This window comes from Dreissena polymorpha, chromosome 2 (assembly GCF_020536995.1).
Source record: "Dreissena polymorpha isolate Duluth1 chromosome 2, UMN_Dpol_1.0, whole genome shotgun sequence".
NCBI lineage: Eukaryota > Metazoa > Mollusca > Bivalvia > Myida > Dreissenidae > Dreissena > Dreissena polymorpha.
This window is the reverse complement of record NC_068356.1, coordinates 124,351,924-124,377,306: the sequence shown is the minus strand read 5'-3', so window position 1 is coordinate 124,377,306 and position 25,383 is coordinate 124,351,924. Positions and strand designations below refer to the sequence as shown.

At 37.0% G+C, this 25,383-nt stretch overlaps 1 protein-coding gene across 2 annotated transcripts in view; it reads left to right on the top strand.

Moving 5' to 3' along the window:
* The first annotated feature begins 7,009 nt into the window (after nucleotides 1-7,009).
* The window catches only part of LOC127868857 (uncharacterized), a 40,214-nt gene continuing 21,840 nt past the window's right edge, over nucleotides 7,010-25,383 (top strand). Inside the window, exons 1-2 of one of the 2 annotated variants that reach the window (XM_052411007.1) lie at nucleotides 7,010-7,105; nucleotides 24,648-24,829. The gene's annotated coding sequence lies outside the window, so the exon portion shown is untranslated. Of the gene's footprint in view, nucleotides 7,106-24,626; nucleotides 24,830-25,383 lie in introns of those variants that run through there. The other variant, XM_052411008.1, reaches the window with a different exon arrangement.

Below are 25,383 nucleotides of genomic sequence, written 5' to 3'. Positions count from 1 at the left end.
ATTTCACGTGCTCGCTTATGTATGGTTCGTATACTGAAACTCACAAGGTACATTTTATATTAAAAGACAGCGGGGCATGATCACTGAAATTCTTAAAATCTTTTACACTTAAGTTATCTACTTTATTAAAGGAATGTTCACTTAGAATAAAATAATCGATGACACTTGCACCATGAGTATTGAAACATGTGTATTTACCAATTTTATAATCCGAGCCCAATCTCCCGTTAGCGATTCTCAATGTCGTGGCCTTACAAAGGTCAAGTAAATATTTCCTTGAGTGTTACTTCCCTTATCCATCGAAAATCTTGGTAGCGTGTTATCAGCTAAATAGTATTCAGGGTCAATATCGTATACACATGAATCACAAAGAATGGCATCACATTTACACGCTGTCCTAGCGTTAAAATCCCCAGCTAACATTACTGTGCCCAACCCTTGAAACTCGTTAATATCGCTACCAAGACTTTCAAACAGGTCCGTATCTATCAAGTTGGCCATCGGCGATTCGCTTCCCCACATATATACTTCATTATTGTTAAAAAACGATTTATCTAGTTTAAGCCATATTATAGTGTCATGGGTATTTTTAACAACCGATATTCCACTGGTTATGCTATTGCGCGTATATATTGCTATACCGCATCTATTGCGCTTGGCTTGCCTGTGTCTATATTTCCTAAAAAAGTTATTACAATCGTACCCAGAAAGTTCTATTTTGCTTGATTTGCAAGTCCATGATTCTAACAAAATAATTAAATCATACTGTGATAAAAAAGAAACGAAATCCGGATCCTCCCGCTTGGCTGCACTCAAACCATTACAGTTCCAGACTACACACTTTAGTCCATCCGGCCCCTCCTATGCATCCTTTATTGGCCTGCCGTCGATGTATAGAGTGTCGTATGACTACCACGCCCGTTTTCCCGCCTGCTTTTCCTCTTTTGGCTCTTTTAAAGAGACGCCTCCTTTTTACTGCAACTTCCGGTGGGAACTGCTCTGTGACCTAGAACGGCTTTACCCTTAAATTTCGGCTGCTCCCGCGGACCTGCTCTCTGTCATTAAAGAACGAGAATTTGCACACGATGCTTCGGTGCCTCCCATCGCCGCCGTTTCCGGCAGGTCTATTTCCGTTTGTGTTTTTGTGGCCCATCCTGTGCACTCTCTCAAATTTCATGGCACACACCGCTTCCTTGGTCAATTTTAGCTTCTCCGACATGAATGTTCTCACTATTTCTTCGCATTTTGTCGGCGTTTCATTTTCTTCCTCTGGGATGTTACCGAATATTAAATTGTTTCTCATACTCTGTGATTGCACATAGTTCATGTCGTCTCTTAATCGGTTGTTGACCTGTTCCAGGTCCGATATCCTTCTCCTTGCCCCCTCTATGGCAATGCTCACGGAGTTTATTTTATTTTCCACCCTGTCGACTTTTCCCCTGGAAACCTAGTTTTTTTTAATTCCTTTTCAAAATTGTCCATTTTCCTCTCTAGCCCTTCGAGTACCTTGAATCGTGCGTCCATATCGTTAAGTTTAAGATCTATTTTGCCAAGCATGGCTATAATGTCCGCGTTTGTTGGCCCCATATTGTTTTGGCACGTATTGCTTTCCATAGTCATAGACCGCTTTGACCCGCCGATTTGGTTTGTATCACTCACTCTACTTATCTCGTCGAATGCGTAACTATTGCTCACGTTAATCCCTTCGTTTATCCCTTCATCAGTATCACTCACACTACTTTCATTATTTTGGTATTAAAATTATGATTTTCCTATTAAAATTGATAAAGTATATCCAAGTTTTAACAGAGCTCGAAAAAACACACGTCTGCTCGTCTCGGCTTACTATATATCGTATTGTAATATACCAGACGTGATATTTTAATCAATTTAAACTAATAATTGTGAACAAATACGGTATTTTAGAACTTTTCTTTTTTCGTCAATCGCGTTTGACGGTTTAAGAATGGTAGAATTTTGGAATGGTAAAATACGCCAATTTAAAATGTACAAGATACTAATAAATAATGATATTGTTCTTTTTGTTGATTTTACATTCTATAAATGTGTTGTTGCATATGTAAACACAGTGTATGCGCGCATACAAGTGTCGGGTTAAACACCGTATAAACTAGTGTATTTCCGTAACTGATCAAAAAGGGTGGTTATTGAAAAACGGTAGTGGGGAATTCTTGTATGTTATATCATATTCATGTCCATCAGTCACTGAGTATGATCAATGAAAGTGAAATTTAATATAAAAATGCTCTATAAACTTCAGACTCTAAATACAGATAAAAAGTCCCCAGAATGCAGGATTTTACGTTTCATTTTCAAAATTTTCTAGAGAAAAATTCGCACCCCCTTTTCAAAACCCTGCCTACGGGCCTGCATTTTATAGCTTCAATTTTGAGTCATATTCATAATAAAGCAAATGCAAGCTAAGTGCATAACAATTGATATGATTGTGAAAACAGGGATTAATGCATATACGTGAAGTATCGTTCTCCAGACCAGCGTGTGCGGACCGCACATGATTATCAGGCCTGACACATTCCGATAAATGGATTTTTTTTTGTTTAAATGGATTCTCTTTTAAACGAAAATCCAGTCGAGGCGGAAAGCGTCGTCTCTGTTTAGCCTGTGCGGACTGCACAGGTCAGTCAAAAACTGTACGAACATGCACTAAGCCTGGACTTTCAACACGCGTCTCATATTTAAAAAAATGAAAAAAAAATAATATCAGGAAAACATCAGCTAGTTTTGAGAATAATTTGATTGCTTGCCTCATAATGCAGCCGTGTCGTTCCCGGCTCAAAGTATGATGAAAAATATTAGTTGTGAAAATTAGTTCACAAAAGATAAACCAATTAACGAATGGTATTATGCAATTGCTAAAATCATTTCCTAAATCTGTGTACAAGTCTTTAAAAGATATATAATCATTGACTATTTTAAATTGCTTTTTGACATTTCGCAAATCTTCAAATACCTCATATATCATCTTATATATTTGAACAGATAAACCCTTTGTTGAACAGAACAACCCTTTGATGAACAGGTCAATCCTTTGTTGTATTAAAACAATGACTGTTGCACAACCATTTGATTTATTAAAACATTAGAGCCGTAGCGATGCGTGATTTAAGATGAACTGATAAAGGCACATAATAATGAAACGGATAAGTAATGTTTTATAATTATAATTCAATTTAGTTAAAAGATAGAACTTGGATAGCAGTCCTGTTATTTAAGTTAAAAAAAGCGACGTAGAAATAAGGGTGAAATGTGAATTAAAAGGAACTACGTGATTCGTAGGAAACATAAGGTTTTATGTGTTGAAGAGAGCATTTTAATTTAATTATTTGTGAGGTAATTGTATTATACAAGTGTTCTGCGAATCCGTTCTTTTCTAATGCTTTTGAACGAAAAAAAACACATTAATTATGTGATAGTTTATATTAAATCATAGCAATCCGAAATAACGTTTATTGGTCGTGACAGAAGAATAAGGTAACACGATAAATAACAGGAAATAAAACGGACGGGCCTTTTACATCGTGTTCTGTTGAAGAATAATCAGACTGAGGAGACAATAACGTTTGAAAACTCGTCGAACGTTACTAAAAATACAATTACTTATTAAAAACTCGAAAATGAATACCGCTTTGCTATGGTTGATGTCAGTAGTACCGGTAGTCCTGATGCAATCGAGTTCGACGACGTGGGATAAGATAAAAGCCGAGTACGTGTCTCTCTATGACGCCTACTCACACGCAAGTAGCCCGGATTCGAGCACCTACCATACGATAGTGCCGCGAAGCGACGCCACGGTGCCACTTCCGGTAAGTGTCAGGTTCGAGTTGTTCTCCATCGGCGGCTTCGATGCCGTGGACGGTGCCCTGAACCTGATCGGAAGTCTGAACATGTCCTGGAAGGACGAGACCGGTAATTTCCCAAACTCAAAAACACACGAGGTGGACACGGTGATAGTGGACTATTCAAGCGTCTGGACGCCAGTCATTGTGATGGTGAACTCGGCAGACTCGGTGAGTAGAGTTGGCGATTCCACCTACAAAGTCAGGTTTAATTTGCGGACGGCGGAGGTGAACTGGAAACCGCGAATGATCGCGAAGGTCGCGTGCGAGCCGGATATGACGTATTTCCCGTTCGACCAACAAAATTGCGAGTTATCATTCACGACCTGGTTTCAGAACCGTTCGATTCTCACCCTGACTTTGGGTAGTAGCGAGTGGAATTTGGACAATTATGACGTCAATGGTGTGTGGGAAATCGAAGAAACGACGGCAGAAATTTCAGAAGTCGGCGGTTACGATTACGCAATGTTTACGATCAAATTCAATCGAAATCTAATGTATTTCGTCATCAATCTCGTATTTCCGGTACTATTACTATCCCTTCTGAGCGGCTTCGTGTTTATTCTTCCGGCCGCTTCCGGTGAACGAGTCGGCTTTGGAATCACGTGCTTCCTATCGTTTATGGTTCTGCTGCAGACGATAATGATATACATGCCACAAACGTAATCGCCCATGTCCCTGTTCTGTTATTACGTCATCTTAATGTTGCTCTTTTCCGGTTTTCTGAGCATCGTTACTATCCTGCTTTTGAAGGTTAGCAACGATTCGGGCACCGATGTGCCGAAATGGCTGGTCCATTTTGTCGAGATCATCAAATGCATCAAGATCCGGAAGTTAATCCGGGCGCGCAAAAATAAGCGCGCAATAACGCCGGCCTTGGAAGAAATAGATTTGATGAGACCGGGAAATATTGCCGATTCTACGTTTCGGTCCAAGTTTCAAGCGGACAGGATAACGGATGAGCACCAACCGGCAGGTCCTGTTCAAAACGGTGCGTCGAAACCGGAAATCGCTAAGAATGACCACGCCGTAGCGACAAAATCGATACTTTTCGTTAAAGAATTTCAGCCGGACAACAACGGCGACGATGATGATTGCAAAGCAGATACCGACGAGAACGCTTCCGGAGTCACGTGGGAGTCCGTTGCCGGGATTCTCGACACATTCTTCTTCGTAGCGTTCCTCGGCGCCCAGGCCGCGCCTAGCGTGTTTTTCCTGGTGCCTATTGCGACGCGCGTATAGACCGGCGTGTTGGCTGTCGACAAAGCGACAGAATGCAGCACACCAGCTTAAAACGTGCATTCCAAATGTTGCAACGAATTTATATATTGGCATATATACCAATAACCAATCTGCAAAGAAAGTAATTTGGGATAATAACACTTTGACTCAGAATGTGATAAACAATAAGAACGTACACTTCTCTAGTTTTAATCCACAACTGCTGATTTTCTAATAAGCTAAAAACTGAAATTTACTTTGTATGTGCATATTTGTATGTCCGTTGACTGGTTTCGATCACACAAAAGACTCTTCTTATATTTGTTGAATTCGATATTGTAATGTTCCTATCGGTACTTGCTTTTTTATTATTTTTATCCTACAGCTAAATGATTTTATAGAACAAATACGACTCATAAAGAAAAGATAAGGTTTTCTCCACGGTTATTTTTAGATCAGGTTTCTTCCACACTTATTTTAAGAACATTACGTAGGGACTAGTTTATTTTGGCCTATCACCCCTGATTACGTCAGTTAGGTCATTGGGTACGCAGTCGTTTAACGAGTTTACGAGTGTATGTGTTTACGATGGATTATTATAATATTATGAATGTGAAAAACACAGTGTTTGGATATAAAACTGGAATGAAACTGGTGAGACTACATTTTCGATTTAGTTAAAATGTCGAATGTACTCGAATAACGCGATGTTTGTTGAACAATTGATGGATTAAATTTAAGAAAAGTGTCAGTGAATTGTTCTTTAACTTTTCGAAGGAAATCGATGTCGAATTAAAATGGTAATTTCTTTGATGGTTTAGTTGTTCCTTTGTCAGTCGATCAAAGAATGTCTATCCACAAAGAATTACCTGCTTACATCCAGTGCTTTAAAATGGAAAAGATGGATGGCGATGAAGTTAGAATTTTAACTCGTCATGGAAGCAAATTAAACATTACGAAAATAAACATGGACGTGGTTATTATACAACTTCGGTGAGTAGAACAATACTTTTATGTAAGTAAGAATAAAGTGTGTAAAAAGAAGAGTTGTTTAAAGACTAAAATTAACAATATCGGCGAGAATAAATGCTGAATCATGCTTCACGTAGCCACGGTATGTGTCTACACATTTTGTAAATTTCAAAATGGCGGGAGCCATGGTTGTTTTTTGGTTTTTTACAGTGGTGAAACAAGAATTGTAGTTTGAGCACAACCGTCTGTGTTCTACTTGAGTGTGTTACATTTGGAACGCTGATTAAATTTGAATCGAGGCGTATAGCGATATTTTGTCTCGTTACTTTTCTTTTGCGTAGAATTCTTAAGGACTATTTCGATTTCCGTAAACAGGAAAGATCACAATAAATATTACTACGCAATGTAAGATTCAGTTAATTTAATGTGTTTTTGCTTTTATTTTAGGAATAAATTAAATAAAACAATATTGTAGGATAAATAGAATAGAGTCTACTATGTTAGTGTGATTGTGTACTTAAATTTATCCCACTCGTGTCAGAAAGGCTTACAAGGCTCGGCAAGCCACGCCATGTAAACCTTTCTTCACTCGTGGGATAAATTTAAGTACACAATCACACTAACATAGTATTCTCTATGTATCCCATCATCAGACGTGCATTGTCGAAATAAACCGCTGTGGAATAAATTTTCCTCTGTTTCGGCAGTGCTGAAATATAGCTGTCACGCACGTCGGAGAATGGTCATATTACTCGGAATCAAATATAAAGTAATCATTTTTAGTAAAATCGAATCAGGTTCAACAAAACAAACAATTTGATACCAAGATGTAATATATTTTTAACACATAATGCAACTCAAAAAACAAAAAAGCATTATTTACAAATATTAAGTGCGCGTACTCGTGACGTCATTATTAACACGTCATTCGACACAATGCATGTTCTTTCATGCTAAAGCTGCAGTTGTTTGGTGTGTTTTTTCATTATTTCCTAAAAATTGGAGACGTAGAGGTATGATAAACAGAAAAACAGGTTAGTACCTTATCTTTTTGTAATGTATAAGGCTCGGCACGATTAAAATAATGAAACAATGTTTGCTTAAAATAACTTTGGGATTGTCCGTGTAGATTCTAATTCGATTTTATTATTCTATTTTTAAAGAAATAATTTACGACTTAGAAAATTGATGGGATAAATCGAATACTAGGTCGGTGCCGAATAAAGCAAAGTAAACTTTGCTTTAGTCGGCACCGACCTAGTATTCTCTATATATTTGACATACACCTTTAATATTTGACATGCAGATACCGATTTTGAATTTCGCTTGGAATGAATGATATATAACTTCGATAAGTGTGAAGTGTAATGATGCGCATTTATGTTGTAATTAATGAAAAATATCACAGAGTTCCAATAGCTAATAGTTTTGTTATGATGAAAAATCTAGGGATCAATATACATACCATTGAGCCGCGCAGGAAAACCAGACATAATGCATATGCGTAAAGTGTCGTTCCAGACTAGCCTGTTCAATCCGCACGGGTTTATTTAAGACAACAATAATTTCCACATAAACTAGACTTTAGTTAAGAAGATTTACGTGCATGCATAAAGCACGGTTTTCCCAGAGCGCGGCGCATCTTCGCTCTTTCGACTAACCGGTTCGCTTTTGATATAAAACCCCGTTTTGAATGCGTATTTATTCTAAGTTGTATGCCTCATGTTTTCTATGGGTGTATGTCTCTGACGACACAATACGCACATGCATTAAGCCCCGTTTTGAATGCGTAAATATTGTAAGTTGTTAGTCTCCAGTTTTCTATGGTTGGTATGTCTTGGACGACACAATACGCACATGCATTAAGCCCCGTTTTCCCAAAGAGGGGCTCATAGCGAGAATATTCGGTGAGTGTGGGATAAACATAGAGTGTATCATGCAATGCTTAGAAACAGAGGAGTACTTGGCTTGGCGAACATTATTAAATTCATCGTTAATCAATTGTCACCGTATAAACCCGCATATTTTCTATTATTTAATATTTGTTTTATGGTTTGATTGATGTTTATTTTTTTTAAATGTGTTTTTAGTGCATATGTCATCTTTTGGTTTGACGTCACCTCGGAATACAAATCGTTCTAAAAATGTTTTTACTATACTTTAGTATACGATCGATTTGGCTATGGTTATTGGATACAATTATGTAAACTTTCAGCTAATTATTAATCCAGGACAGAATGTGTAAATAAACTGATCTTTTTTGGGACTTGTAAGTCTGCGTATTCGTACAAGTAAACCGGTTTGGTCAGCTTAGCTTGTCTCGTGTTAGTTCTGTAGGTTACCTGGTCACGGTGATAGTAAACCGGTTTGGTCAGCTTAGATTGTCTCGTTTTAGTTCTGTAGGTTACCTGGTCACGGTGATAGTAAACCGGTTTGGTCAGCTAAGCTTGTCTCTTGTAAGTTTTGTAGGTTACCTGGTCACGGTGATAGGACTTATAACGATAAATAATGTAACACTCAAACTTCGGCAGACTAAAACAACGCCAATGAAGATTTTGTGGGATGCTGTACACATACGTGTTTGTGAAATATGTGCTTTGAAATATGACCAAACATTTTAGAGACATGTAGTTGGAAAAAAAAAATCTCTGTCATCGATTTATTTATAATTGAATATGTTCACCGTTCCACCCAACTGTAAAAAGGGGAATCATCCGTAACACTTAATCGTCTCGCAAGTCAATAAAGTACATTAGGGGAGATCATTGTTATGGATTTGCATACATAAATGCAAATTGGTCTCCCCTGCGTTGATAGTCGTAGAAAATTAAACAGTAACGAACATAGTTTTTCATGTAGTCTCTGAAAGACTTTAATGGGAATCATCACATAGTTAACTTAAAATTGGCTCTCGACATGACACGATTCGCGTTTTTCATTTTACACGTGTTATTAAAAATCATGAAATTTGAAAGACAAATGTAATGGATGCAGTTAAAGTTTAAGCAAGCGATCCCCGAATAGATATTTTTGGGCATTACAGACAGTGAGTAAAGTTATCGCAAATTTTGAAATGCAACACACTGCAAGGTTGCATTGTATTTGTTATTTCGTCATTAAAAGTATGTTATTGGGGGGGGGGGGGGGGGGGGCGGGGGAGGGGCGGGGGGGGGGGGGGTCAATGCAGTTTATGCATTCATTATCATGGATTACGTTCGATTCGAAGAATGCAACTTCTTATCCTATTTAAATTAGCGGAAGACATTTAATACAAATGCAAAGTAATTTGAAACTCCTAATGCAGCAGAAGCTTTCGGCACAAACATATTTGAATTTCGAAAATCTGACATTGAGATACGCAACAAATAAAACAAAAGCCACTAAAATCCAATCCATTTTTGAGTAGGCAGTCTAGAAATATATTATGAAAACGTTTTAAGAATATATCAAAACTGTACCTACTGGAGTGGTATGCGACTGTATAAGGTAACACAATATTGGTTCATTTTCTCCGAGGTAATTTCAGATGAATAAAACAAATACCGGTAATTCAAAGAATCGAACAATTCGATTGAAACCCCATATTCATAAGCAGAAAAAATCTGCGATTTCAAAATCTAGAAGGAGTCAAAAGCTAACGGAGACCTAGGAAACATAACTCCTACTCATACAAACCTTTCAATTTCTGTAAACAATTTGCAAATGTTAATAAGAAAATAACAAAAAGATATTAATTGAGTTGTGTTTTTTTTTTTATGCCGGTTTGACTTTTTGGAGATTTGACGTTCTTCCAATCACTGTGGTTCCCGATCTTATTGATGCGACTGGAGCCAACCAAATCAGACGATAATAATAATAATCAGCAAAAGACAAAGGCATGTCAATCGCAAAAAACGGTATCATTGTTTGCAGTTAAACATAATTGTTATTTCTTCGAAGAGTTGTAAAATATGCATAGATAAAATAAAAACTTCTCCTTCAAGTGGCAAAATGCAAATCTTAATCCATATACACCGTCGCACTTTAGTGTATTGTCAAATAAAATAACAACGAAATAAACGACAAATTTCCAAGACATCGCTGTTATATGTGAATTGCAGAACCAAAACAGAATTCTCGGCGAAATACATCATTTGTTACAAAAGACTTCCCCTCTGTAATCAAAACACATCAAAGCCCGCCATTAAGCTACACAGACGCACGTTGCACTTTCTTTACGACTTGCACGTCACCACAAACGCGTTGCACTCTCTGATCGTATAACACTTGAACGCGCAGTCCGTCTCGTGTATGACGTCAACGGTTGCTAGATGATGGCCACCGGAAGTGTCCATGTTGATTTTTTCGAGGATTGGCGGACGCAGACGCTCAAATATCGTCTGCTCAGGATTCTTGTTCAGGTACATGAATTCTGACGTCACATTCATACCGTCGGGTACGTACAGTTTTTGGACGGCTATCGTGAACAGAAAAATGCCACAACCATTTATTGTTGAACGATATTGAACTTTCTCAATTATTGCTATTTGATTAAGGAGATCAAGCCCAAAGTGCTTTTAGTTGAAATAGCTGCCATTATATTACAGTTTTGGTTAATAATAACTATCAACATCTTGTTCTATATCAGGAGACCATTATACTTAAGAGAGAAATCCACCACCAGTCACATTTAAAACGACAAAATATAAGAGATACATCTGTTTTTATTTTGGAATCGTTACGAGTTTCAAGTGAACATGTAGTTAACAGAAAATGCACGGCGTACCGTTATTAGAATGCATACTAGTAATTCTTGACATTAAAAATAACATGCTCCCCTCCAAAAAAAAGCGGAACTTTTCATTGTCCTTAATAAATAATCGGGGATTGTAAGAGTTCGAGGGACATTTATGACGTCGCTTACGTTTCTTGCAGATTAACGCATTGAGTGTGACGTCGCCATCCAGAAACAAAATCGTAGTGTCGTCCGCTAACGAGACGCAGAGCTCATCTGTAACTTCCGGTGACTGATAGTCGGTCACGTAACAGCAGAAAAACAACACAGTGACTCGTATGCGTTTAATCCAAAATCACGCGAAATAAATTACCAATCATAGCTTGCATATGTCATCACGGATATGTGCATCTTAGTGTAAATATTTCATAAAAGCGTACAATTTGAAAACAAAAACACCGCTAAAACGATATATATGTGATTTGTTTTATTCGCAATAATAATCTAATAAGTAACAAATGTGCAGGAGTAAAGTTCTACTAGTATTATTTTCATCACCTATTTACAATCATACATGCATTTCATGTGCAGCCCAAAAGGCATATCAGCCTTAGTATGTTGATAATATAATGGTGCATTTAAACCGGTGATAATCGCTGGACATAACTCGCGATTTTAGCAATCGCAATAACGAAGTATTTTTCACGAACATAAGTCACGCTCTGTTAAACGGTGTTTAATGCATTTGCGTAACGTGTCGTCAGAGATTAGCCTGTGCAGTCCGCATACGCTTATCAAGGACGATACTTTTTGCTTTAATGGATGTGTTCGTTTAGAAAAGCCGGTTTAGTTGGAAAGTGTCTTCCCTGATTAGCCTTTGCAAACTACACAGGCTAATCTGGGATGACATTTTCGCGCATACATTAAGCCTGTTTTCACAGAGCAAGGCTTAAATAAAACCGCCCCAAGATGCATGTCCAACATTACGCTACTATACCCTTGAGAAGCTCCACTGAACCGGAACCGTCAAGCCACACCCATTTTTTGTTGGCCACGCCCCATGTTGGAACTGCACCAATCCACGCCATGCGCTCTTTGACATCCAACTAAAAACACAGAAAGTATAATCATTCTAAAAAATGAGCCATGTTTTGGTAAAACTAGGCTTAATGCATGTGTAACTGTGTCGTCTCAGATTACCCTGTGAAGTCAGTACAGGCAAATCAGGGATGACATTTTACGCTTTTATGAAATTTGTCTTGTAAATGAAGTCTTTTCTAAACGAAAATTGTGTAAAGGCTGAAACTGTCGTAACTGATAAGCCTATGTGGACTTCAAATGCTAATCTGTGACGACACTTTACGAACATACATCCAGTCCAGTTTTGTTCCATAGCGAGGCTAAATAGTAACACAAGTCGAAAGCGTATCACCGTACCATTTTCAGGCTCGAGCCAAAATAAAAAACTTAAAAGAATGCACTCGTCCATCGGCTTTTATTTTCAATGTACAACTTCACTGACACTTTTCTGGAGAAGGATGTCTTTTTTTTTTAAATCTTTATTTGATTGCATCTCATAAACGTATAACTAATCAAACACAAATCATTGCTGCAGCTTCTACCACTAAATGGAAATGTTTGTACTTGTATTTGCTTTATTTTATAAGAATAGTAGCTCGACATGTCGGGTGTTATACATGCACTGCGTTCATCATAAAATATTAATAACATTAATCTATGAAAGGACACATATTTTTTTTCTAAGCTTCAGTAGTAATACGTGACAAATTATCGAAAACGTTTACAACACACATTCGTCCATTATGCGTTGTAAACACTTTTGATACATATAACTCAACAATTCATGGCTCATTGGCCACTTACAAGTCTCATTCGCGCTCCAACATGATTAGCGTCAAACAAGTCGATGGAGTTGAGATCTAAACCAACCTTTACTGATTCTTAAAGGCATGAACACACAATCTTGGTAGAGTCGTAAGAATTCTTAACTAAACAAATTATCACAGTAATCCAAGTTTTTTGTTGAGCGTTTATTTAAGAAGCATTTACAGCGACTTCCGTATGGCTCAGCCATTATTATGTACCCGAGTGGTTTTTAACCCTATTTTACTTATGTGTAACCTATTTCTTGTGGTCAGTTCTCTTACTATTGGGAATGGTTTTGCCAGTCTTTGGAGGGAAACTGTTGGACAAAGACAGCGGTTTCCTTCGTGTAATATTTTGAGTAATACATGGTTAATCAGGACTTCTACTGCAGTCACAGAAAGCGCGGGAAGGAGCAAGGGAGTGAACTCCATTCAGTTCCACAAATTGATTGGAGCCTTGACGTTTGATGCTCTTGAGTTATCTGTGAATCAAATATTCTAATTATATTGAAACGTAAAACTAGACAGTCTTGAGTTATCTTCCTCCTGTGTGGTTAAGTAGAGAAATAACCACAAAGTTATAATGGCGCCCAACGGAAAAAACTCACATTACTATCGAGGACAATAGTTTTTGTAACCGGGAGGGTAGTGAGTGTAGTGTACTGCAGTGAAGTTCAAGACCGCTTGCCAAGTAGAGACGGGTAGCAGTTAACATCGATATTCCACATCCAGCTGTATCTTCGCGTATCGTTGGCGATTTGAAGTGTACCAGCCGTTCGTAAGGCTCATCCGCAGCCTTTTGGACCGTATTCGGACTATCCCATCAGTATAGGAGCATCCAGCTCATTACACAAGGACCGCACGACACATTAGATCAGGACCCCATTGACATTATAAGTGCTGATTTGGACACTCAGTGCTAAAAGTGACATTTTGGTTCTAGTGGCTATAAAAAGATTCTGGTTATTTCCTTTCAACAGAGTGTGAGTACCATTTTGGTAGAAATTTAACTGATATTACAGCTGATCACATTGGTGTTGTAATGTGTTAGTATATTAAATTTCCCAAATTGGGGGGGGGTAGGGTGAACTCACTGTAATATCTGGAGAATAATTTCTTGTGTGATATTGTATGTGCGTAAGAAAATCACAGAATTTCACAAAATGCATGAAAATTAATTAATTGGTGTTGGTAACTAACGTTTATTAATCTATTTAAAGTCTTCATTAATCGTATTACTAGATTTCCTTCAGGTCATTTATTCATTGTGCAGCTATTTTAATTAGTAAACAAATAAAACATTTTAAAGTCAAGTACATGTTTATACTGGATTGATGCAGCTTCATGTATCTACTCTATGCATTTGGTCTGTATGGGTCAAGTTAAACGGTTCATTGATTCAGTCCATGGTTCCAGCTGTCCATTCATGACTTGTTGACATTGACAGTCCTGCAAATGTTACACTGTGACTAGATTGTAGACCTTGTAGTTTTGTATTCCAATCTAACATTGGGAAATTCAATTTTTCAGAGTAGCACTATTTTAGTCAAGTTGTTTTAGTTATGTAATTAATTAGACCATAAAAAGGTATATTTATTCAAACTTCACTCATTGAGTATTCAATTTCAACGTAAACACTTGCATAATATGCTATTTTATTCTTATATTTGTTCCGGAATTGAGTTCAGGAAGAAATGAAGTATTCGTAGAATATTTCTGTTCTTGCTGACATTGAGTCGAAAGAAAATATTTTTAATGTGATATTCAATTGTTCATACAATATAACTAATTCAAGTTTTACTGTATTAAAAGTTATTTCATGATATTGCTTTTGAAATAATCTTTCAAAAGACATATTGGAAGAATTTCGGTGGATTACCGTATAACTACAATAAGTTCATAAGCGCACCCAGTCGGCAGTGATTGGTATTACCGTAGTTGTTCACAAAGTTAAAAAAAATAAAAAAAATAAATTCTTTTAGGATAGTGATAAAGTCACAGGGGCTTGTTGCAATTGAATTACCGTACATATCCTAAAAGAGCAACATTTGAATATATAATAAAAGTAAATTACAATAATTAATTGAATTGTTCTATACAATTGCAATAATTCAACTTCAATGTGAAATGTCATTTGAATGATAGTTCAGTTTAAATTTAATTAAATTGTAATTGACAATTTGATTAATTGCAAGACAGAGTAGTTTAAATTTAATTAAATTGTAATTGACAATTTGATTCATTGCAAGACAGATTAGTTTAAATTTAATTAAATTGTAGTTGACAATTTGATTAATTGCAAAACATACAATAAATAGATTCAACATTATTAATTAAATTGTAGTTGAAAATTTGATTAATTGCAAGGTGTACAATAAATAGATAAAACATTATTAGTTAAATTGTAGTTAACAATTTGATTAAATTCAAAGTCAAAGATTAATTAGAGAATCAATTGAAAAAAAAATTGATAGGCATGGATCCGGAAGCTGACAAATCGGATACAGCCTCTGGGGGCATAAGTAAAAATGAAGTTAAGTTGCTAGAAGCTTTAAAGCTGTTGGGTATCAAACCAAATGTTGATAGCCCAGAAGGGATGATGAAGTTAGTTCAGGCGTTTGGGGTTAAACCAGATCCGGAACCTATACATATTGTAACACATGCAAATGTAGAAAAGCCTGGAAGTTTCCAATATCCGAGAATATCAACATTCTATGGAGAAGACGTAAAAGCTAGTGAGGTGAACTATGATACGTTCAAATATGAAATTGAAGCTTTACGTCAAAGCAAAGTCTTCAACAATGAGCAGATATTGTTAGGCATAAGGAGAGCCTTAAAGGGAAGTGCTGCGGATGTTTTGCGCAGACTTGGTCCGGATGTTTCTCTAGATGAGATTTTGTTCAAACTAGAAAACACTTTTGGAAGCATAGAATCCCGAGAAAGTATAATGCGGAAGTTTTATTCGAGTCAGCAGCTAGAAAATGAACCAGTGGTCAAGTATGCCATTAGACTTGAAGAAATATTTGACCAAGCAGTGCAGTTAAAAGCTGTACGACGCACTGACACTGATATACTTAAAAAGTTTTACATGCTGGTTTGACCAGAGATTTGAAACATATGTCCATTTATCAATGCGACAAAATTGAAAATTATGATGAATTCAAGAGGGAACTAAGAAAAATTGAGACGGAGTTGAAAGAGCCTGTGAAAGAACAAAAGTCTTGTAAGGCGGCTGTCAACATAACTCCAGAAGCAAACAATGACTTGTCAGAAATGAAAACATTGCTTCTGCAATTGAACGAAAGAATAGAGCAGTTAGAAAAAGAAAAGGGCAATCCACGAAACACAAATCACAGCAGATACCCACTAGGAAGCCGTGGTAATTACAGGGGTAGACTAAGTACTGCTAATCGTGGTAGGGGCACATACATGCCATCAAGACCTACTGCTGGTACCTCATTTCAAGGTACATGTTACATATGTAACCAAACAGGACATACAATGAGGACTTGTCCTATGAATAAGGATAGTGAGGTTATTTGTTACAAATTTAATCAGAAAGGCCACTGGCAACTAAATTGCCCAAAATTTTAAGTGCTCAGGTTGATGGGTCGTACTCGAGCACGAAGGATTCAGACCCGCAATTATTTGGTGACACAAATGAAGCAGAAATATTAATTAATAATACCAGTACTATTGTTTTACTTGACACAGGCAGCTGTGTGAGTGTTGTATCAAAACAATTTTATAATAATCATTTGTCTTCAGTCCCTGTACAACCATTGACACATATAGTAAACATTGAATGTGCAGACGGGAATAGTTTACCGTATGAAGGGTACATTGAAGTTGAACTTCAAATTAAAAATGGCTTACCCAAAGCTGAAAATAGAACTTGTCTTTTACTTGTTGTGTCTGACACAAAGTACTCAAACAGAACACCAGTTATCCTGGGAACTAATGTTTTACAGGAAATTCTGTCAGATTGTCAGTCTCAATATGGAGAACAATTTTTACAGAAGACAAACATGTACACTCCATGGTACTTAAGTTTAAGGATAATGGTACTGCGAGAGAAAGAATTGAAAAGAAATCCAAGGATTGCTATTGTCAGAAGTGCTATTCCGCACAAAATACTTTTAAAACCAAATCAGTGTATTGACATATGGGGATATTTAGACAAACAAGTTAACCATCCAGATACAACAGCTATTTTACAGGAATCAACTCTGAGTAATCTGCCATCATACATAGATGTTACAACAGCTGCTGTGCAATTTAAGAAAACAGGCTATTCAGAAGTGAATGTTACTCTTTCAAATTTAATATCTAATACTGTTACTATATCCCCAAGAGCTATTTTATGTGAACTTCAACCCGTCACTTTTGCAGAAGTTTTTGAAAATATTGAAGAATCTCAAAGAAAACAAGTTTTTGATCAGTTGAACATAGATGAACATCTCATACTTGATCATGATCAAAAGCAGAAATTAAAAGAATTATTAGAATTACATAAAGACATATTTTCTGTATCTGATACTGACATTGGTCAATGTAATTCTATAAAACACAGGATTGTCTTAATCAATGAAACACCTTTCAAATAACGTCATAGGAGGATTCCACCTGGTATGATAGAGGAGGTTCGCCAACATATCGAGCAACTCCTAGCTAGTGGTGTCATAAGGCCTTCTAAATCTCCTTGGACTAGTAATGTTGTACTAGTAAAGAAAAAGAATGGCAAACTTAGGTTATGTGTTGACTATAGGATGTTAAATCAAAGGACAGTGAAGGATTCGTATGCATTGCCTTCGACTGAAGAAATTTTTGACTGTTTAAATGGGGCTAAATATTTTTCAACAATAGATTAAAAGTCAGGATATCATCAAGTTGAAGTAGAGGAAGAACATAAAGAAAGAACATGATTTACTGTAGGGTCAATAGGATTTTTTGAGTTCAACACCATGCCGTTTGGTCTTACAAATGCCCCCGCCACATACCAACGCCTAATGGAAGAATGCCTTAAAGGACTCAATATGCGCATATGTGTCGTTTTCCTTGATGATTTGATAATTTTTAGCGACACATTTGAACAACACTTAGAGAGACTTAATACTGTTTTAAATAGATTGAAATCTTGCAATTTGAAATTGGCGCCTGAAAAATGTTTTTTCTTTCAACCCAAAGTCACTTTTCTTGGACATGTTGTTAGCAGTGAAGGGATTGAAACAGATCTAGCTAAAATTGAAAAAGTAAAAAATTGGCCAGTACCAGAAAATTCAGATGAATTGAGATCTTTCTTAGCCTTCGCAGGATATTATCGACGCTTTGTTAAAGATTTTAGTAAATTAACTAGGCCATTGAATGAACTTTTACCTCCTACAGTAAACAAAAATAAACATAAAATTTCTAAAGAATGGAAATGGACTGAAGTTGAACAAGCTACATTTGATAAATTAAAAGAAATACTCTGCTCACCACCTGTTCTTGCCTATCCAGACTTTGAGAGTTCTTTTGAACTACACACAGATGCTTCTAATAAAGCATTAGGCGCTGTGTTGTATCAGCAGCAAGGTGATCAAAAACGAGTCATAGCTTACGCCAGTCGTGCTCTTACTAAGTCTGAGCGTAACTATAGCGCATTCAAATTAGAATTTCTAGCGCTGAAGTGGGCTGTAACTGAGAAGTTCTCGGATTATTTAGCCATAAAAACATTTTCTGTTGTTACAGATAACAATCCTCTGACTTGTATATTAACTTCAGCCAAGTTAGATGCAACAGGACAAAGATGGGTTGCAGCATTAGGGCAATACAACTTCAGTATAACATACAGACCAGGAACCAATAATGCTGATGCAGATGGGATGAGTCGTTACCCATACGAGAAACTACATCAACAAAATGTCATTCAAATAGATGACCAAACAGTCAAAGCTATTTGTATTAGCGACTCAGATACTGTTAGGTCAATAATAGAAACTCTGCCAATGGCTAGTATCCACATTGTTGAGGCAACAGAAGAATTGGGTCAAGGATTGGCACAGAAAGAGTTGAGAGAAATCCGACAGAAACAAAGACATGATCCTTTAATTGATAGATGGAGAAAAGCTGTCATTGACCAGAAAATACCAACAAAGTTTAATTCTAAACAAGACTCTATTATGAGGAAACAATTTAAACATTTTAAAATAAAGAGAGGCATTCTTTTTAGAAACATTAAAGAAGAAGATAGATTAATTGAACAGCTTGTCATACCTGACTGTTACAAAGAAGAAATATTAAAAGGATTGCACAACAATGTAGGTCATCCTGGAAAGGAGAGAACAACCAAATTAATGAAAGAGAGATTTTATTGGCCAGGTGTAGCAGCCGATATAGAACAGTGGATTAATGGTTGCGAACGGTGTTTGAGAAGAAAGAACAATACTAATGAGAGAGCTCCACTAGTTAGCATTAATACCACATATCCACTCGAGTTAGTGTGTTTTGATTATTTGACACTTGAACAAGCTAAAGGAGGCATTGACAATGTACTTGTCATAACAGACCATTACACCAAATATGCTTTAGCCATACCAACTAGAAATCAGACAGCCAAAACAACAGCAGAAGCATTCTACAATAATTTTATAATACATTATGGAATACCGACACGCCTACATTCAGATCAAGTGGCCAATTTCGAAAGTGAAATCATTAAAGAACTATGTAAATTGACCAATATAAAAAAGAGCCATACAACTCCATACCATCCACAAGGGAATGCCGGACCAGAGAGATTTAATAGGACACTTTAAGATATGTTAGGAACACTTGAAAAAGAACAGAAAACAGATTGGAAACATTATATTAACTCATTAGGTTTTGCATATAATTGCATTCCTCATGACTCAACTGGATTTTCACCACATGAATTGATGTTTGGTCGGAAACCAAAATTGCACATTGATGCAGTTTTTGAAAAGTCAAGAGAGGATTTTGGCAACAAATCTACATTTGAATACTTGGAGGATTTAAGATATAGAATGAAAACAACACAACATATTGTAGAAAAACATGTAACTAAGGCAAAAGATAAACAAAAGAAACAATATGATAAAAAGGCAAAAGCTGTTAGGATATCATTTGGTGATCATGTTCTAGTAAGAAAAGTATCATTTGATGGGAAGCATAAAATTGCTGATAGATTTGAAGAACAAGAATACTTAGTCAAAGAAATGGGTTCAGGTAGAGAAAAGGTTCTCCACAGAAACTTGCTGATTCTGATTAGAAGTCAGAATGAAGTTTTTGATAGTGGAGGAACAGAAAATATTGGACTTGAGAAAAGTTCAAGGGTGTCAGAAGTGAATTCTGATAAAGAAGAAACAGATGGGAAAGTTGTATGTGACGTCACTGAGGACGAAGATGAAGATGGACTAGATTTTGTAGTTACTACAAAACAAATTGGGGACGCCCAAAATCCATGCATAGAAGTGAATGAAGCAGATGTAGATATACACATTGAAGAGAGTCAAGAAGAAGAACATGAAGATAGTCTGAGAGACTTAGAAGAAATTGTTTCTGCTGAGCGGACAGAAGAAACCATTGACGAACCTGAAGAAAGAACTGATGAAGCAGGTGAAGAAGCAGCTGATATGACTGGTCAAGGAGCTGAGATACTCCATGGCAATAGTATAGAAGCAGCTGAAGAACCCTTAGGACATGACACTGAAAAAGACATTCAGCATACAGACACAGGTCGGGATGTCAGAATAGAAGATGGTGCAGAGAGGACACGGAGAAGTCAGTCTGTTTTGACAGAAACAGCTAGAGAACCTCCCGTCCCAGTACCTAGAAGATCTACCAGAGAAAGACATCCACCGACTAGACTAAAAGATTACCATCTTAATTGCATGGTTAATAATTCTCATGATTGTAAAATTAAAGCATTATCTGTATTGTTTGATGCTGGTATTTTAGATCAAATCGATTCTAACATAGCTCTCCAGTTAATTGGAGCTGTTATGAAATGAATTTTATGTATTTTCATAAATAAATAATAAATTATTAAATGTTTTAATAAGTGTTTTATCATTATTGTTTTACATAAGAAGAAAAGTAAAGTAAAACATTTAGAATTGTGCGGTCACAATTTCTGTTGTGGGGGAAGTTAGCAAAGTGAATAACTATATACTTTGTATGAAGTACAAAGTATACTACATATCTGTGTGAGGAAGTTTGATAGCATGTAAAACTTTCAGTAGTGTTACAGATATGAATAGTACTACGTAGTTGTAAATAGATGGTAGTGTATATGGTGTATAAAATTTTAGTGTAATATTGCATGGACAAACACAGACGTATACTTTATGACGGGACGTCATTTAGGAAAGCGGGGGAGTATGTACCCGAGTGGTTTTTAACCCTATTTTACTTATGTGTAACATATTTCTTGTGGTCAGTTCTCTTACTATTGGGAATGGTTTTGTCAGTCTTTGGAGGGAAACTGTTGGACAAAGACAGCGGTTTTCTTCGTGTAACATATTTCTTGTGGTCAGTTCTCTTACTATTGGGAATGGTTTTGTCAGTCTTTAGAGGGAAACTGTTGGACAAAGACAGCGGTTTTCTTCGTGTAATATTATATTTTGAGTAATACATGGTTAATCAGGACTTCTACTGCAGTCACAGAAAGCGTGGGAAGGAGCAAGGGAGTGAACTCCATTCAGTTCCACAAATTGATTGGAGCCTTGACGTTTGATGCTCTTGAGTTATCTGTGAATCAAATATTCTAATTATATTGAAACGTAAAACTACTCTAGACAGTCTTGAGTTATCTTCCTCCTGTGTGGTTAAGTAGAGAAATAACCACAAAGTTATAATTATGCAAACACAACTACAGCAAGTTGCGCGTTGATTCCTACTTAGTTTAATAAGAATGTTGACAAGATCGAAATGCTGCTAGTATTTACAGTCAGTTGGCAAACACAGGAAAGTAAACAATAATAAACTGGAACAATTTTAGTAGAGTTTCCCTTTTGGACAGCGGAGTTCAATGCGTAAAGTGTCGATTCAGTTAAGCCTGTGCAGTTCGTACAGGCTTATTTGGGCCGAAACGTTCAGCATATATTGGATTTTCGTTTTGAAAACACTACCTGCAAAGGAAAAATTCCATTAAATCAGAATGTGTCTTTCCTGGTTAGCCTGAACAGACTGCACAGACTCATGTGGGACGATGCTTTAGGAATGTGCATTAACGCCGGTTTTCCCACAGCGCGGGTAATTTAATTTCTACCAAAACGGATAAAACATGTTTATAAATAATGTTTTAACAATAAATATTGGAAAAATCGGATAATTTATCGTTGATATTTTCAACTTTAGATCTCAGCGTTTGTACTTTGTACACAAATGATTGTCTATTGTCGGAATTAAACTTTCCCCGGCGTCTTTGCAAAAAGACTAAGCAAAAATCTACAAATATCAGCGTTCAATGAAACTCGATGGAAACAGATTCCAGAAGTCAATCAATCTAACGAATGCCGGTATGGATATTTTGCTCTTTCTGCCAAATTACCGATAGACTTTGCGTCTTGACAGAAATGTTCAATGTTTTGATTGTATGAACCGACTTAGCGGTATAAAATTAGCTGCGCTTTGTTAAAACGGGGCGTCATGCATGTGCGTAAAACGAAGCCCAAAATTAGCCTGTGCTTTTCGCACAGGCTTATCAGGCACGACACTTTCCTCTTTCATTGAATATTTCGCTTAGACGAAGTCTCTTTTAAACGAAAATCAAGTATAGCAGGAAAATGTCGTCCGAGATATTCTGGTAAGTCACTTAACCCACATGCATTAAGCCCCGTTTTTCCAAGCCGAGGCTTACGAAAAAATGCAATGCTCTTGGTGACAGATCATGACATAATCATGCTGTGAGATAAAAGGGATTTAGTCAGGGAGAAAAGGCGATATCATTCTGGGAGTAAACTATTTTTAAGCCCGTTTTACTAGTGCGAGGCACGTGTGTTTTCGCGTCTCTGACCACACATTAGAGCAATCAGAAATTAGAATCAAAATGGATTATTCATGATCGGCGAATGATAATATTTGTCGTCTTTTCTGTCCATTTTTATTTCATCCAAAATATTATATTCGTAATGATTTTACGACAACAACAACAAAAAACTTCGCATCCCTTTTTGGTGCGCAAAAAACAAACAATTTTTTTATCACGATCCACAAAGAAAAATAATCTTAGAGTAAAAAGGAACACCAAGATATTAAAAACGACGTCTATGTCCCGCGACTACCAACAAAACGTGGTTCCAATTTTATAACAAAACGTACTGCATGTAGAATTTTTTATTCGAATTCCAACTTGAGATGAGTCTGAAAATTATGTGTTGACAAAGAAAGCTAAAATTATTGATTACAACCTGAAATATTATGGAAATACCAACAATGGCAGCAGCTTTATAGCAGCCTCAAACACATTTCACAATTAAATATTGCAGAATTTATCTAAACAAAATTAATTTCAAAGATAAAAAAAACACAGGTTAACTAGATTAAACAATAGAGCCTCGAATATAAATATTTGTATTACAGGAGTGCGTTACTAAACAAACAATCTACGATAAAATACAATAAAATGTTTTTTGAAATATTCACTTCACGAAGCTCGACGTTAATAAAAAGTTTTGATAACAATACAATACGTTTTAATTGACATTGAAGTCTCAGTCTAATGGTGATTACATGGAAACGACATGGATTGAAAATGAAGAGCGTTGCAAATTTTCTGGTCTGGATTTTTGCGGTAATCTATTCTTCGGCCTCTGGTAGGTGAATGATTCCTCAATATTGCACTACACTGTTTGATGATGAAAGTAATTATTATGAACCTAACATTGTTTATTCTCGTTAAATAATTGTATGATGAAAAAGGTATAGCAAAATTTACGTTTGAAGTTTAAAAAGAGGCACTATAAATGATTTACAGGTCCAGAGGCATTTTTGGCGTTGTGGCTACCGCAGTGACTACTGCTTAAAGTTAATTGAAACACACTCTGGTAAAACAGGACTTAATGCATATGCGTAGAGTGTCGTCCCAGATGAGCCTGTGCAGCCCGCACAGGCTTATTAAAGACGACATTTTCCGCTTTAATGGAATGTTTCGTAAAAAGGAAGTCTCTTCTAAACGAAAAACCAGTCTAAGCGAAAACTGGCGACCCTGATTAACCTGTGCGGACTGCACAGGCTTATCTCGGACGACACTTAACGCAAATGCATTAATCCCGTTTTCCCACAGCGATGATCAAAATTTTAAATTATATGGTTGCATTATATAGTTATGGTTGCATATATGTATTATAAATGTGTCTGTTTCTATGATATCAAAGTTTTTTTAATTGATAACAGACGCTTGTTCCCAGGGATTTCAGACGGCCTGGGTCCACCGCAGCGACTAAAACGTGTTTTTATGCATGTGCGTAATGTGTCGTCCCACATTAGACTGTGCAGTCCGCACTGTCTAATTAGGGACGACACATTCCGCTTTTATGGTATTTATTTCGTTGAACGAAAATCCAATTTTGGCAGAAAGTTTTGTCCCTGAATAACCTGTGCGGACGGCTAATCTGGGACAACACTTGACGCATATGCATTAAGCCCCGTTATTATATTAATAGAGACTCTGGGTCCTGAGGGATTTCAGACGGCCTGGGACCACCGCAGCGACTAAAACGGGGTTTTATGCATGTGCGTAATGTGTCGTCCCATATTAGAATGTGCAGTCTGAACAGGCTAATCAGAGACGTCACACTCCGCTTTTGTGGTATTTATTTCGTTTAAAGGAAGTCTCTTCTCAGAGAAAATCCAGTTTTGACAGAAAGATTTGCCCCGGAATATCCTGTGTGGACGGCAAATCTGGGACGACACTTGACGCATGTGCATTAAGCCCCGTTTTTCCAAAGCGCGTCTCAATTATTATTTAAATAGAGACGCTGGGTCCTGAGGGATGTCAGACGGCTTGGGTCCATCGAAATGACAACTGCTATCACGTGATCAACGCGCGCGTGCACTTCGACAGCGCCAAAGTGATCTGCGACCTCAAGGGTTCCGTGCTGACGTCACTGTGGGACCAGGACGAGGCGGCGTTTGTGTTCAAATTGCTCAATGAAGTAACAATATTTATTTTCACTTATCCCTTTTTAAAGTTTTGTCCACTATACTTTAATTGTGCAGAAATTGTTATCAAGAACATCCTCTCGACCAAAATACACAATCATGAACATCGGACTAGTAATGAGCCGCGTTCTGGGAGAGCTATGCTAAATGCACGTGGGTAAATTGTCGTGACAGATTAGCCTATGCAGTCCGCACAGAATAATCCGGCTCGACACTTTCCGATTAAATTAAATTGTTCGTTTATAGGAAATATATTTTAAACAAATATCCAGATTAATGCGGACAGTGTCATCCTTCATTAGCCTGTGCGGAGTGCACATGCTTATCTGGTTCGACACGTTACGCATATGCTTAAAGGCCCGTTTTCCCATACCGCGTCTCCAAATTAGCATGCGCATTGACGGCACTTCCCGCCTAAAATGGATTTGCTCAAAGAAGTGATTTCCTTTAAAATTCACTAAAAGCGAACAATTTCACCCCTGATTAGCCTGTGCAAACTTCACATGCTAATCTGGGATGACACTTTACGCCAATGCATTAAGCCCAG